Genomic DNA, 17196 nt, shown 5'->3' with positions numbered 1-17196 from the left:
GATTTACACAAAGCAAATTTCAAGAAAAGAAATAACTTAAGTATCGATGGGGGAAAAATAGAATTATCTTTATGCAACCATTTACTCTAGCTGGTCCTACTTTTTCCAAAATTGCCCCCTCTCCTTTTTTTTTTTTTTTTGTATGAAGTCCTTTCTTATACATATCATAGGACAACTCTCGGTTAGGCTTGTCTCCCCCACCCCCCCACCCCCACTGTCAGACACACCTGTCTTGGCCAAGTAATCAGGTTGGTTGCTGCACACATGTTCCTCGTCCTCCAATTTCCCAGTCTCCGATGGTCTTTTTCTGCATGTTCCCTGAATTGCATTTTCCCTCATCCACTCTCTGTGACTTTGTCAATTTCCTCTTCTCTTTGGAAGTGTTATTGTCTATGCTAATTGGCTTTCTTTATTTCAAACTGAGTAATTGGGAAACTCCATATTAACTATACATCGTTTTTGAATAATGAGTTCAAACATCATTTTGGCAGAGTTTACTACTTTATGCATGCTGCTTGAGAAATAATGCACTTGTTATATACAATGGAGTATTACTCGGCGATCAAAAAGAATGAAACCTTGCCATTTGCGACGACGTAGATGGAACTGGAGGCTATTATGCTAAGCGAAATTAGTCCGAGAAAGACAAATATCCTATGACTTCACTCATAGGAGGACTTTAAGAGACAAAGCAGATGAACATAAGGGAAGGGAAGCAAAAATAATATAAAAACAGGGAGGGGGGACAAAACACAAGAGACTCTTAAAAACAGAGAACAAACAGAGGGTTGTTGGGGGGGTTGTGGGAGGGGGGGATGGGCTAAATGGGTCAGGAGCACCAAGGAATCTACTCTTGAAATCATTGTTGCACTGTATGCTAACTAATTTTATGTAATTTTTTTTTAAAAATTAGAAGAAAAGAAAAAAAAATAATGCACTGTGTAAATAAAACAGTAAACATGTGAGGTAACAATATGTTAATTATCTCGATTAGGGGACATCCTTTCATAATGTATATGTATATCAAATTATCATGTATACACTTTAAGCATCCTACACTTTTATTTGTCAATTATACCTCAGTAGAGCTGGGAAAAACTAATGCAAATTAGCAAAATAATTTAAAATTTTAACAGCAACCAAACGTTAACATGTATTTTTTAATGAATAATTATAAATAATTTTAATCCATTATTTCTAATTTTGCATTCACATTTTTATATTATTTAGTTTAATGAAAACTCTAAAATTGATTGGGTCCCACAAAACCTAGGTCCAATTCCTGGATCCATGTTTAGAGAATTCTTTTTGACTAGAAACAATTTATCTTTCATATTCAAAACCTTTAATCTATCTGAAACTTATTTTAGATTATGGGATGAGGTGAGAAATTTGCCTCCCCTGCCCCAAAATGGTTAGCCAATTGCTTTAACACCAATTTTGAAAAAATACGTATTGTGTTCCTATTGTTAATAAAGATTACTTCCACATATATTAAATGTTTCAGTATGCTTGGAATCCTAGGATTTTTATCCTGTTTTATTGTTCTATCTATTTCAGTTCCACTTTTATTACATTTTGATAATATGTTTTGAAAGCCATGAAAGAAAAATTTCTTCTTATGCTTAATTTCCAAAATGTTCATGGTTATTGTAATTTGTTTATTTTTGTTGTTGAACTTTGATATCACTCAGCCATGTATTATAAAAAGAAGCCCACTAGAATTCTGATAAATTTGTATGTAATTTAACAAAACCGATAACATTATTGAGTCTTCTGATCTGGCAACATCACTTTTTTTTTGCTGTTGCCTTTGGAAAATGTTGTAAATGTTTTCCTACGGACCCTCTGCATTTCTAATTAAGTATATGTCTAGGTAATTCACACTTGCTGTTGGCGTTGTGAAGGGTTCTCTGCTTGGTTATCATTGGTTATTATTGGAAAACTGTTTTGCAGTTAATATGTCTGTGTTGCGTGTTTTGTGAATGGCCATTTTACTAAACTTTCTTATTTATTTTAGTAATTTTTCAACTGCAAACTGTTATCCACTTGATACTTTCTTTCATCTGAGTATTTTCTAGCCTATTTAGCATTTCTCATTATATTGGCTAAGATTCCAACATCACAAAATAGCCGTTAACTGTTTACATCAGTATTTATGACTATATAGAAATGCCTCTGAAAGAGGGCGAGAGAGAGGGAAGGAGGAAGGGAAGGAGACACAGAAGGACCCATCTACGTATCCATATCTACATATTTATTTGCATTTGTATTTGTGTATGTGTGAAAGAATATATGTCTATATGAAACACTGAAGGAATATTCTTTCTAGTTTCCTTAAATATGTTATCAAACATGGATGTTGAACTACACTGGATATTTTTGGAGGGCATCTATTGATTTGATATATTGTATCATTTGTACCTCTTACATTAATAGATTTCTTGCTAAATGATGCTTGATTCCAAGAATAAACTCTACTATAGTAGTAATTTGTTGTTCTTTTAATACATCTACATGGATGATATTTTATTTCGGAGTTTTTCTCCTCTATAATCATAAGTGAAATTTAGCTGTAGTTTTCTTTCATTGTGATAATTTTATCAGGTTTTGGTATAAGGTTAAAATAAACTGGGAAGATTTCCATCTTTCTTTATGCTCTGGGACATTTTAAATTGCAAAGAACTCTATAATTTCAGAGTTTAAAATAACATCCATAAAATCATCTGGTTTTGGCAAATTTGGGGGGATAATTATCTTTTTCAATTTTATTCATGATGGGTCCTCAACATATTGAGCCAATTTTGGTTATTTATATATTCCATGCTGACAATCTATTTCTTTATGATATTCTAACTCAGTTGCATCAAGTTTTATAGAGAAGTGTCTCCCAATGGTTTATCCTTGCAACCTATCAAGTAAAAATATCAGAGTAAACACCCCAATATACTGATTTAATAATTTCACATATTTTTCTGCTATATTGATGGATTATATTACTTATACAACAAATTTGATAATAGAATAGACCTACCCTATGACCCAGCAATAACACTGCTAGGAATTTATCCAAGGGATACAGGAGTACTGAGGCATAGGGGCACTTGTACCCCAATGTTTATAGCAGCACTCTCAACAATAGCCAAATTATGGAAAGAGCCTAAATGTCCATCAACTGATGAATGGATAAAGAAATTGTGGTTTATATACACAATGGAATACTACGTGGCAACGAGAAAAAATGAAATATGGCCTTTTGTAGCAACGTGGATGGAACTGGAGAGTGTGATGCTAAGTGAAATAAGCCATACAGAGAAAGACAGATACCATATGGTTTCACTCTTATGTGGATCCTGAGAAACTTAACAGGAACCCATGGGGGAGGGGAAGGAAAAAAAAAAAGAGGTTAGAGTGGGAGAGAGCCAAAGCATAAGAGACTGTTAAAAACTGAGAACAAACTGAGGGTTGATAGGGGGTGGGAGGGAGGGGAGGGTGGGTGACGGGTATTGAGGAGGGCACCTTTTGGGATGAGCACTGGGTGTTATATGGAAACCAATTTGACAATAAATTTCACATATTAAAAAAAAAAAGAAAAAATTTAAGGATAAAATAAAGATGAAATAAACATTTTAAAAGTAATTTTCTATTTTTGTCACCCAATAAAAAAGCTTCTCTAGTAAAAACAACCTTTTGGCTCCTCTAAAACAGTCTGTTTTTTCCACCTTTATTGAGATATAACCGACATAGAACATTGTGTAAGTTTCTGTGCCATGTGCTGATTTGTTTTACACACTCACACATTGCAAAATGATTAGTTAACACCCTCATCACATCACAAAATTGCCATTTTTTTTTTGTAGTGAGAACATTTAAGATCTACTCACTAGTAACGTACAAGTATATAATACCATATTACCTATAAGCACCATGCTGTACCCTGGACCCCCAGAAATCATTTATCTTATAACTGGAAATTTATACTCTTTGACCTTACATCTTTCCATGTCTCCTACCTCCTGGCATGAAACAATGTTAATATTTTAGGAAGAGTCATGTGATTAAATAGTCTTTATTATTATACTTTAATCTTCATATAATACATTGTGATCCAGAGATCAAAGAACTTTTTCAAAATTCAATTTATCTTGATAGTTTTAAAAAGCTGTCTCAGTTATAAAAATAACCTCACAAATACACATAGGTTCAAACTGGGAAAAATAAACAAATCATGGCAGGCTTATTAAATCATCATATTCATTTTTTTTTTTTTTTAGTTTCACTTGTCAGTTATATAGATATTTCTGGAAGTATTAAGAAATGGCTTCCCCAGGGCGCCTGGGTGGCTCAGGGGGTTAAGCGTCTGACTCTTGGTTTCAGCTCAGGTCATGATCTCACGGTTTGTGAGTTTGACCCCTGTGTCAGGCTCTATGCTGACAACACAGAGCCTGCTTGGGATTCTCTCTCTCTCTCTCTCTCTCTCTCTCTCTCTCTTTCTGTCTTTCCCCTGTTCTCTCTCAAAAATAAATAAATAAGCATTGGAAAAAAAAAAAAAGAAATGGCCATCCTGAAGCCAATCGGTTTGTTTTTTTTTTCTTTTTTTTAGTTTGGTCTTTTAAAATAATCAGGACTTGTCAGGTTTTACGAGTATATATCTTTTAACGTCTTTATGTATTTATTTTGAGAGAGAGTGTGAGTGGGGAGCGCTGGGAGAGAAAGAATCCCAAGCAGGCTCCATGCTGTCAGCACAGAGCTCCATCTCACAAACCTCAAGATCATGACCTGAGCCAAAATCAAGAGTCTGACGCTTAACCACTGGAGCCATTCAGGAGCCCTAAGTTTTTGCATTTTTAACAAATGAATTTTAAAAACCATGGAGACTGCATATTTTTAATATTTTAGAAGTAGATGAGGTCATTTTGCATCTAGGTTTTCAGAGTGTGCAGATATGAGTTTTTAAGTGACACATCCGTTTTCAGCAACAAAATCATATAATGACAGAAATGTTTTCCAAACTGATCCTCAAAATACTATCTCCATTGTAGAAGTTTCTGTAAAAAACAGTCACTTTCTAGTTCTTGTAAAAAATATCATCTTTACTTTTTTTTTTTTAAACGTTTTATTTTATTTTTTGAGAGACAGCGAGGGATAGGGCATAAGCAGGGGAGGGCCAGAGAGAGAGGAAGACACAGAATCTGAAGCAGGCTCCATGCTCTGAGCTGTCAGCACAGAGCCTGATGCAGGGCTCGAACCCACAAATGCAAGATCATGCCCTGAACCCAAGTCAGACGCTCAACGGACTGAGCCACCCAGGTGCCCTTCATCTTTCCTTTTAAATGGTAGATTGTGTTAATACAGTGTCTCCTGAGTGGATACAACTGACTGACAGTTACCTTCACAGAAATCGTCATGAATTAGAATACTCGTCTTTATAAAGGAAACGTGCGTAACTCAATAGCTTAAACTGGTTGTTTCCAAATTTTGAGGTACCCTCTCGGTAGACAGGAAATCTCAGGTACCGCATTAGTTTTGAGCTCCTCATCTTCATCAACAGCGTATAGATTTGCAAAGATATGATTATGGACTTTGGTAACTACTGACATTTTAAAAATGAAACAAATCCCATTACACCCAGTGGCAACCCAATGCCGCAACAATTTGATCCCTACTACTATCCATTTTTTAAAATATATGAATCAGATTTTATTTAACAGCGGGAAATTGTACTTCATCCCTTTTCTCTTTGGATTTATATTTGTCTCCTGCTTCCACTCTTTCCTCCCCCAGAGGATTTGTTTTAATATATGTTTATTTTTGAAATCTATGTTTATCACCATTATTTTCTATAATAAAAATATGCACATAAATTGAATGTTTAACTTTATAATTACCTGTGAATGAGCATAAGGCTGTGTTAATTGCCTCTTGGGTAAAGCTATCACTACAATTGTTAGTAGTATATAATTGGTCAAAACAACTTAACTATATTACAAATTTCCATAAATAATCGTTAAACAATTTTTTTTAATGATTGGGGAAAAAAGTTCTTAATTACATGAATAAACTTGGGTTATTTTCGCATATTAAAGATAAATATTGCTTGTGCCTTGAAAGAGACAGGGCTCACAATTCTATTTATATGTTTCATGTTTCTAGATATAAGCCCTGTGAAACCTTGTTCATATAAATAGATAGGAATGGAAGTTTTATTTTAGCAAGGCTGTTCAATTTGTTTAACCACTTCTGGATCATATGCCAAAAAGCTACCCACTGATGAAATTACTTTTAATAGTCTATCTTTTGACAATTCTAATTCAGTCTTCCATTTTGTTGAAAGCAACGAATGGATGTGTTACCCGGTCATTAGAGTTCATTCACTTGGGCTTTATTGAGATCTACCAAATGATTATTATGTGAGTCAGCCTTTGCTGTGTAACCAACAAAATCTCAGTGGCATATAACAAAAAGTGGTTATTTCTGTCCCTGGCAAGTATGTAGGTCACCTGGGGCAATTCTGGTCTATTCCATGGGTCGCCTTCGGGGGTCCAGAATGAAGGCACAGTGGGCATGTCTCCTCGTGTCAGTGAACATGATATGTGCACATCTTAAGGCCTAAGCTCGGAGTTAGAACACTGCCCCTCTGCCCACGTTCCATTGGCCAAAGACAGTCCAATGACCAAGCCCAGTTTCATTGCGGTGGGATGAATAGTCTTGTCATGGATGATATATCAAGTAGAGGAGTGAATACTTCCTGACCAATGTAATCTGCCATGCCTATTCTTTTGTTGTTTGTTTTTGTTTAGGATTCGGTTTTTGCTTAGTGGCATCAGGTTCAAAACAATTTAAAAAGGGTTAATAGGCTAAGAAAGGCATAGGGAGGCTTCTGAGACGCTGGTAATGCTCCATTTTTCATCCGGGTGGTAAAAAAAATAGACAGGTGGGTTTAACTGGTGATAATTCATTAAAATGCACACTCATGATCTGTGCACTTTTTTTGTAAGTATGTTATACTTTAAATAAGAGTTTATTTTTGAATGAGGAGTTGAGAAAGAATCTTTTTCTTTTCTTATTAAAATTTTTTTTTAACATTTATTTATTTTTGAGAGACAGAGACAGTGCATGAGTGGGGAATGGACAGAGAGAGACGGAGACACAGAATCCGAAGCAGGCTCCAGGCTCTGAGCTATTAGCACAGACCCCAATGCAGGGCTTGAACCCATGACCTGTAAGATCATGACCTGAGCCAAAGTCAGATGCTTAACTGACTGAGCCACCCAGGTGCCCCAAGAAAATTCTTTTTCATTTCAGAACCTTTTTCAATACAAAATTTTTATAATTGTATTGCTTATATATTTAATTGTATTGTATTTTTAAATTGTATAATTTATCTTTACCATATCACAGCCTTTAAAGGTGTATTTTATGAATACCTCTAGAACTATAGATTGAGGGCATTTAACTTGTGGAGAAGTCTGCTATGAAACTTCCTTAGCAAAACTATTCCTTGTTTTCAGATCTACTAAGTAAATCAGATTTAGATTTATTTTGCATCAGAAAAATACTCACTGCATTTTTCCATTCAAATAAAAATATTAATATTTACTTCAAGAAATGTTATTTTAAAAAAAACACTGCAGAGTAAATTATGGGTTGTCTTTTGTAATATAGTTTACTAAATGTGATTAAGATTAAAATTGTGTAGATTCAATATGAAAAATGTATCTACTTTACGAGTTAAAAATAAAAATAAGTCTATACACTTTTAAATATCTTAATTTCTAATAATACAGCGTGGTATATAGCTAAAATGATGTCATTATGAAAGGAGAAATACAGTAAAATCATGGTGTCTATTAAATGGAGCATATATGCATGTGTTTGGACATTGACATTTGGCTTCTAGAATCATTAACGAAAAATCATGTGTAAAGATCCAAAAACAGCTTCATTAATTTTGTTCACATTATAAACAAGCATTTCCACATCTTATGGAACAAGGTTTTATATACTGCTAAAAAATCCATTCTTTTAGGAGCTATCTTAGGACTTTGAAATTTTAATGAAGTAAAAAAATCTGGAAGACAAATAATGATTTTTAAGATATGACTTGACATAACAAGCCCCAACCAATAATTGAGTAATAGATACCCAACCCAAAATGAAAAAAAAAAAAAAAATTAGTGTCACAGAAAAAATTTGGACCCCAGTTACTTCTTTTTTTTAATTTTTTTTAGCGTTTATTTATTTTTGAGACAGGGAGAGACAGCATGAACGGGGGAGGGGCAGAGAGAGAGGGAGACACAGAATCTGAAACAGGCTCCAGGCTGTCAACACAGAGCCTGACGCGGGGCTCGAACCCACGAACCATGAGATCATGACCTGAGCCGAAGTTGGACGCTTAACCGACTGAGCCACCCGGGCGCCCCAAGGACCCCAGTTACTTCTAAAGCAAAGAGTATTGCCAATGCACACTTGTTCTTTGCATATATGCATTACTTTCTAGCTAGCGAGTCCTAGGGATGAGGGTTGAGAATAGATGGAGAAAATTGTTCACGTTATTTACACAAATGAAAGCAAAAAGAGTCATGTTAGCAACAATAGGGCTTAACCAATGTCCCCTTTGCTTTCCCCGCTCTAATCTTCCCTCTCAGAGAGCAGTGCACTTTCTGACCATCTTTGTTAGAAGTGAGAAGGGAGACTTTAGAAGCCAATATCCATCACTCTCTTCTCCCTGAAAGGTGAGATTTCAAAACAATCTCCCAAGTGAGAAAGAATCTTGTTTCTGATACATTGGCTGTACTTTTTTTTTTTTTTAAAGAAGTATGCATGAGAGAGGAAAAGACTAGAAATCCTGTAGACTTATTGATTCGTAGACTCATCAAAAAAGGAGACTTCCCGGAAGACAATATTTCCAGAAGTCCCTTTGTTTGATGTCCTGGAAGCACCTCGTGACTACGGGCCATGCACTGCCAGGGGGGTAAATCTTTCAGGGTAGTCGTAATGCTGTTCCCTGGATTTGTCCAGGCTTTCTACTTTCCATGCTCATGGTAGACTCAGACCAATAGACTAGTTTTGGCCACTGCATCATAAAGGAAAATGATGTATGTCCTTTGCAAACAGGAGCGTTCAGTTCCACTACAAGACCTTCCTGAGGTCTCTTTTCCTTTGGTCATAATGATTAGCAGCACTTCATCCATTGGCTACTTGGGCCCCAGAGCGAGGACAACGTGATACAAAGACCCAGACCTTCCCTGGTTGAAGGTACAGCATCAGTGAGAAACAGACATCTGTTTCTAAGCCACTGAGATTCTGAAGTTTCCCAGACCATCCTGACCAATTCAACTGTCTTTTGTAAAGTGGGACAAGGCTATTTTGAAAGGGGAGACAAGAAAAGAGAAACCTACATTACACCAGGGTAGAGAATATAACAAAGTTGTCCTCTGTATATTGTGTCCTTTAAACTAGTCACATTGTATCCCCTTTAAAAAGCCTCTGCTTAGCCCAGAGTGAAGACTCTTGGTTTAAAAAAAGAAAAAGGTTCTTTTAAATACTTTGCCAAAAGGCAACTGGGGGGATTCTCTGTGGATAACAAAATACATTCCTAAGAACTCCTCAGCACATTTCCAAGAATTGTAAAGATTGTATTATTTTAAATAATTTAGTCTGACTACAATTTAGCTAAGAATATGCTAACCAAATATGTGCCCACGCACTGAAAGCAAAGAAAAGCCATCCGTGTCCACACCTCAGCATGGTAACACGGTGACCTCCTCTAACCTGCCAGGGGGGGACCCAGGTCTGACATCAGATTAAGTGAGGGGCCGCTGTAAACTACAAGCTTCGGTGTTAGGAAAGTTTACTCTCAAAACTTTAGATAAAAAACATAAAAGTAGGTTTTCCATTATTTTATTTGCCGACCACTCTAGATGCATTTCTTTGGATGCATCCACATCGCTTTAAACTCACAGAGCAGAGCCTTCTCTTTTCATCTGTGGCTAAATAGTTATCTATCTATCTACCTACTTAAATTTTAGTTACTTAACCTACAGTGTAATATTGTTTTCAGTAGAATTTAGTGATTCATCACTTACATACAACACCCAGTTCTCATCGCAAGTGCCCTCCTTAATACCCATCCCCCATCTAGCATCATTTTTTTTTTTTTTTTTTTAGTTCACAAACAGGCCAATATTGATTTCAGAAGTAGAACGTTCTTTATTGTTACTAATTTTAGGTATTTGTACTTCTGTTCATATTTTTCTCAGTTGATCTTGTCAGATACTTATCCATTTGGTTGGACTATTTAAGAAATAATTTGTTGTATTGGTCAGTTTTTTGTTCTTCTGACCTATTATTATTACACTTTTACATTTAATAATTATTTCTGTTCATTTTCCTGGGTTGATTTTGTTGTGCTATTACCTTCCAGAGTTAAATATTTATTTATTTGTTGTTATAGTCTTTGTGGTTTAGTGATTTAAAAAGCAGTTAAGATTTCAGTTATAAAATGAATAAATTCTGGGAATCTAATGTTTAGTATGGTGACTATAGTTAATAATCCTGTACTCCATACTTGAAATCCTAAGAGAGCAGATCATAAGTGTCCTTGCCACACACACACACACACACACACACATGCACAAAATGTACATACGGTGATGGATGTATTAATTAGTTTGATTGAGTAATCATTTCACACTGTATATGCATATCAAGTCAGCACATTGTAGACCTTAACTATTATAGAATATAGACCTTAAGAATTATAGAATGTTTGTTGGTCAATGATATCTTAATAAGGCTGGGAGTGGGAAGCATTAAAGACGACTTTTTCTTCTCAGAGTATAGCTTCCATTGTCCTGATGATAAATGTTTCATTATGGTCAATGTCTAAATAAATTAATAATGTTTAAATCTATAATTGCATATTTGATTTCTTTCTTTTCTTTCTTTCTTTCTTTCTTTCTTTCTTTTACTGAAATGCCACTTAGAAAGGTGGTTTAATATTTTCACGTAGTTGGGTTTAGTGGAAGAAAGGTTTGGGGTTTTTTTTTCCAATTGTAAACCTTCAGTTACACATTTAGCACTGTCATCACGAAGTCTACCTACATCACTTCCGCTTTGGAGAGTTTAAAACTGTTCTCAGCTATTGATTGGGAAAAAGGTTGTCATGGGTTCTGAATCTGGGATTTAATCTGTAGTTCTTTCTCACTAGGTCTAGGAGTGGCACGATTCTTAACAAAAAAAGTTCCATGGCCAAAATGGAAATTAGTTGCTGTATAATTTATTGAGATCCTTCTCAAAGAAAACTTGCATTCCCAAAGGACAAAACTCACAAAAACATAATCAGCGATGGCATGGGCTCCTCTGCTTCTTAGAACAGGACGAGACAGCCCCTGATTTCCTTGGAATCGTCACTAGTTAAAAACAGAACAAAACAAAACAAAACAAAACAGAACAGAACAGAGCAGCAGTACAGACATCTTCCCTGTGCCTACTAGGCCAGGTTTGTTTTCTGCAGAGTCAGTGGAGAGTGGGGGAATGGGCTAAAATATTGGTGACCAGTATCACAGAAGTGATGGTACCAATTCATTGTCTCACCCACTTGTGGATCATGCCTCTCCAGCAGTGATCAGGGACAGAGTGACCTGGGAGGTGGTAAGTACATCCACAATGCAGCCTACACAGGGCACGAATATTCTCAAAAATAGCTTTGCTAAGGGAAATAAAAATACAAACTCTCCAAAAACACCTGCTCAAAAATGCTGTGAATTAATTACAAAAGTAACTTTTATTTCATTATTTATTTGGTCTATTTTGTGCCATCGGGGTGGAGTAGTTGAGGTCCTTCCTTGCCTAACATCCAACCTGGGAGAAAGAGGTTTGCGTGTTGACTGAACAAGCCCAGTTTCTTTCTTAGCAGACCACTTGGATCATAGCAGACCGCTTGGACCAGCTTCACCATGACTGATGTAAATGCTTTGCCATTCTTCAAGTACTAGTAAAGTAGGGATATTGTTTCTAAGGAACGAAGTTTTATTTATATTTATTAAATCATTACTAATTATATTATTACATCCTTCATATTCATACTTAGCATTATTGCCTGCTTGATGGTATTGCTTGCCTCAACTCAAAGACCAAGCTGAAAATGTTATTTTAATTAGAACAGTAATAAAGCTCATTGTCAAAGTTACATAAGAGATAATAGAAAACGTAAACGTCTTTACTTCAGCCCCTTCAGTTGTCTCCTCCTGAAGTATGAACTCAATGTCAGAAGTTCAGGGTATATTCTTATGTTCTTCCACATCTTTCTCTTTCAACAAATCCGTACAAATGAATATTGAGTGTTTTTTCCATGGGAATATGCTATAGATATTAATTCCACAATTTGCTTTGAAGACAAATTTTTCTGGTATTTTTTTTTTAATTTTTTTTTTTCAACGTTTATTTATTTTTGGGACAGAGAGAGACAGAGCACGAATGGGGGAGGGGCAGAGAGAGAGGGAGACACAGAATCGGAAACAGGCTCCAGGCTCTGAGCCATCAGCCCAGAGCCTGACGCGGGGCTCGAACTCCCGGACCACGAGATCGTGACCTGGCTGAAGTCGGCCGCTTAACCGACTGCGCCACCCAGGTGCCCCCTGGTATTTTTTATGCGTACATTCTATGCAACACTATTTACAATTAAAAGTTTACGACTGGTTGTCCTGGGGGGGCTCAGGCAGTTAAATGCCTGACTTGATTTTGACTCAGGTCATTATCTCACTGTCGTGATCTCACCATTATGAGATCGAGCCTCCCTTTGGGCTCAGCACTGGGCTATGACTTTGAAAGTTTTATTGTATCAGCATAAAATAATCTATTTGGATCTCATCCTATGCTTATTGTCTTAAATTGATATTTTAACAGTTTTATTGAGACATAATTATCATAAAATTCATCTGTTTTAAGTGTACGATTTAGTGAATTTTAGTACATTTACCAAGTTTTTTAGCCATCACCAACATTTGGCTTTAAAATATTTTCATTGTACTAAAAAGAAACTTCATGCTAAGAATTCCCTATTTCCACCCCCAGTTTTAAGCAACAACTAATGCAGTTTCTGTCTCTAATTATTTGTCTTTTTTCTTTTTTTGGACATTTCATATAAATGGAATCATACAATATGTATGACTTCTTTCACTGAGCACAATGGTTTTGAAGTTTAACCATACTGTAGCATTTATCGTACTTTGTGCCTTTTTATTGAAAAATAGTACTCTTCCGTTTTTTAATGTTTATTTCTGAGAGACAGAGACACACACACACACACACACACACACACACACACACTGTGGGGGGGGAGGGGCAAAGAGAAAAGAGGGACAGATGATCTGAAGGGGGCTCTGCGCTGACAGCAGAGAGCCTGATGCGGGGCTCAAATGCAAACTCTGAACCGTGAGATCATGACCTGAGCCAAAGTCCGAAGTTTAACTGACCGAGCCACTCAGGTGCCTGACAACAAGTATTCTTTAAATTGATCTTTGCCTAGAATATACTGACCCATTTCTTTATTTTCACTTTTAACGAGTCACTGTGTTCCAGATATCTTGCAAACAATAAAAGATTACGTTTTAGCTTTTACCCAATGTGAGAATCTTTGCTTTTTTTCTCTTTTTAACAAAATAGGTTAATCCATTCACATTTTTATCTTGACGTTCATAAATATTCCCTTGTTCCTGCCATCTTCTTCTATGCTTTCTGCTTTGCATCTGATATTTACTGATTTTTTTCTTAGAATTTTTTTGTTGAACAACTTTTCTTTGTGATTTTTTTTCCCTGCTAAACATTTGGAAAGTACGTAACCTACTTCAGTTTTATAAGAAATTTCCTTAAAAATGAATTTGTATTTTTCTACATGCATGAGTAAGATTGGCCTGTAATGTTTTGCTCTTTTTCTGGGGGGAGGGGGTATTTGTTTTTTTAATTGAGGTTCTTTTGGTCTCATAAAATCATGAATATTCCCTCTTTCTCTGTTCTAAAAGTTTGGTAAAAACCAGTGTCATTTGGTTTCTAAGTTTTTGAGAGTTTTCCTTGTGGGAAGGCTTTTGATTATGAGTTTGATTTCTTTAATAGAAAAAGGACTACACAGATGTTTTACTTCTCCTTGTGTATATTTCCTGTTTTCTGTAAGAATTTGTCCATTTCCTCTACATTTTCAAAAGGGTTGGGGTAATGCTTTTCTTAATGGTCTCATGGTCATTGTCATGTTTCAGTATTAAACTATTTTATCCTTTTTTTTTCCTTCTGCTCTTGACCTTGGTTAAATCTGCCCTCTCTCCTTTATTCCTAATCAAAGCATATTTAGTTTTGCCGATTTTCTTTATAGCATGTTTTTATTCTATCATTAATATCTGCTCTGCGTTTTCTTTTGTTATTTCATTCTCTCTAATTTTATTTTTAGCAAAATGTTAAATTCAATATAAAAAAATACCTGAAAATAAAGGCCCAATGACATTAGAGATAAACAATGCATTTTTTTAAAAGCAATTATACTGGAAACTCCAGGGAAAGGGTCTTGGAATGGGGTTCAAGAGTGGCAGTGAGAAAGTAAGGACAGGAAGGGACAAGGACACCTTCAAAGGAATACCATGGAGCCTGTAGGGACATGGGACCAAGGGATGGGCTGCTTGCTATGTATTTCCCCCTCTCTCACTCTCCCTCCCCCCAGATCAGGCCAGCTTGCTGTGAGTCCTCCTTTGCAGTCTATCTCCATTTGGAGAGGCTCATGGGAAGGCAGGCCACTATCTAGCAATTTGAAACTTTGGACTTCTGCCGTGACCTTTAGGGTCTGGGCTATTAGGGAACCATTATGAAATCCTGAAGGCGAGGAATGATGACTGATCCAGTGTTACAAAAGACAGAGTGGGATCCAAGGGCTTTTATTTACCCTTGTGACCAGTCCCAACCCAAATCTGTTTGTGGAAGGAAGATTTACCTTTCCTCGTCATTCATTCACAAAGGGGAAGAGTAGGGGAAATCGACAGAGTTTGGGGTAGCCTAGGCATATTTTATCTACTTCCATAAAAGTAGATTCTTGTCCTTCCCCCAAAGGTTAAGCAAAACAGGCTTGCTCCAGGAAAGATTCTTTAAGAAAAAAAAATTTTTTTAATGTTTATTTATTTTCGAGAGACAGAGAGAGACAGAGCATGAGCAGGGGAGGGGTAGAGAAAGAGAGGGAGACACAGAATGTGAAGCAGGCTCCAGGCTCTGAGATGTCAGCACAGAGCCCGACGTGGGGCTCGAACTCACAAACTGTGAGATCATGACCTGAGCTGAAGTCGGACACTTAACCGACTGAGCCACCCAGTCTTCCCAAGGAAAGATTCTTTAAGTAGCAGACCTTCCAACCCTAGAGTGGGCACTGACTGTCCTCTTCACTGGAGAAAAAAAGAAGGTTAGAAGTCGATCCTGTCTTTGTGTTTGCACAAGTACCAAACAAATCTTCTTCATGACCTCTATGACTTTATCACTGCCCAACTACACCCCCCTTTTATTATTATTATTATTTTTGTTTGTTTGTTTAGCTTACTATTCATTAGTCTAACTTCTTTTTTTTTTTAATTTTGTTAATGTTTATTTATTCTGGGGAGAGAGAGAGAGACAGAGACAGAGTGCAAGCAGGGGAGGAGCAGAGAGAAAGGGAGACAGAATCCAAAGCAGGCTCCAGGCTCCGAGCTGTCAGCACAGGGCCTGACTCAGGGCTCGAACTCACAGATGTGAGATCATGACCTATGCCGAGGTCAGATGCTTAACCGACTGAGCCGCCCAGGCGTCCCCATTAGTCTAACTTCTGTAGGGGATGTTTAGCTTACTGATTTCAGCCTAGCTTATTTCTAATTAACTTATTTCAAGCCATCAAGATCTTTCTAATTATAGCTTTAACTGCATCCCCCAAGTTAGATACATAGTATTTTATTTTGATTTTATAGTCCTCAGTGCGATGTCTCTGTTGATCCAGGTGTCATGTAGATTCACATTATCAATTTTTTAGTTTTCCAAACACACGAAAACTTTCTGTTTATCTTTTGGGGTGGTTACATTTAATGGAACTGAGTCAGAGAAAATTTTCATTGCACGATTTCAAGCCAAATATCTCAAGTCTTACTTTATGGCCCACCTGATTGTCAAGTTTTGCAGATGTTCCACATGTAATCGAAATAAATGGGCCAACTGCAGTCGGATCCTGTGTTTCATATGTGTTCGTCGGATGAAATTTTTCAGTTGTATTGCTCAAATTTTCTATATTCTTGTTGGCTTTTAACCAGTTCTATCAGATATTGAGAGACATGTTAAAATCTCTCAGTAAGATAAGAGATTTGTGTGTTTGTTTGTTTGTCTTCTAGTTCTGCCAATTTTGCTTTACATATTTTGGGGCAGTATCAGGTACATGTAAATTTAAATTTTTTAGATCCTCCTTGTTTGTTGGAATGTGACCACTAAAGTGTGCCACTCGTGTCCAGTAAAGAGATTAGATTTGGCCTTAAAATTTCATTTGACCGATATTGTTCTGTGGACACTAGCTGTTTGGGTTGACAGTTCATGTGGTGTATCTTTCTCTATTATCTTATTTTCAACCTTATGGCTTAAATGTATTTCATCTAAGCAGCTGTGAGTTCCATTTTTATTCAGTCTCCTATCTTTATCTTTTAATTGGATTATTTGGTCTGTCTCACTTGATCTAATTACTAGTACGTTCTTTCAAATCCACTGCCTTATTGAGTGCTTTCTTAGCTGCCCATCTACTTTAGGTTTCTACCCTCCATTTTTTTTATACTTCCTTTGGGTTGATTAGTCTTTTTCTTTGACTTTTCCTCTATTAGTTTGGAAATAATACACTCCTTGATTATTCTTTTAGAGATTAACCTAGAGATTAGCTCAGGCATTCTTGACTTATCAAATTCTAATACTAACTTATAACTTGTCTTCTCTTTCAGGACAATGCAAGAACATTAGAACATTTTAATTCAATTTGCCCTATTCTCAGACACTTCCCTTTTTATGATTACCTGCTCTTATTTGAATAGATATGATATATTCTCAGATCACACTGAGAATGCAGGCCAGAGATTTTTAAAAACGGCCTTTTGTTTCTTGCTGTAAATAAAGAAGTTGGTGAGAAAGAGGGATTTACTTTATTATCTCAAATTCACCCCC

At 36.3% G+C, this 17196-nt stretch overlaps 1 long non-coding RNA gene across 1 annotated transcript in view; it reads right to left on the bottom strand.

Annotated features, from left to right (window-relative positions):
* The window catches only part of LOC123385296, a 34932-nt gene that overhangs the window by 3767 nt on the left and 13969 nt on the right, over positions 1 to 17196 (bottom strand). The gene's annotated exons all lie outside the window — the stretch shown is intronic.

This window comes from Felis catus, chromosome B2, assembly GCF_018350175.1.
Source record: "Felis catus isolate Fca126 chromosome B2, F.catus_Fca126_mat1.0, whole genome shotgun sequence".
In the NCBI taxonomy this organism is placed as follows: Eukaryota; Metazoa; Chordata; class Mammalia; order Carnivora; family Felidae; genus Felis; species Felis catus.
The sequence above is the reverse complement of the archived record's forward strand: the minus strand, read 5'-3'. Positions and strand labels throughout refer to the sequence as shown.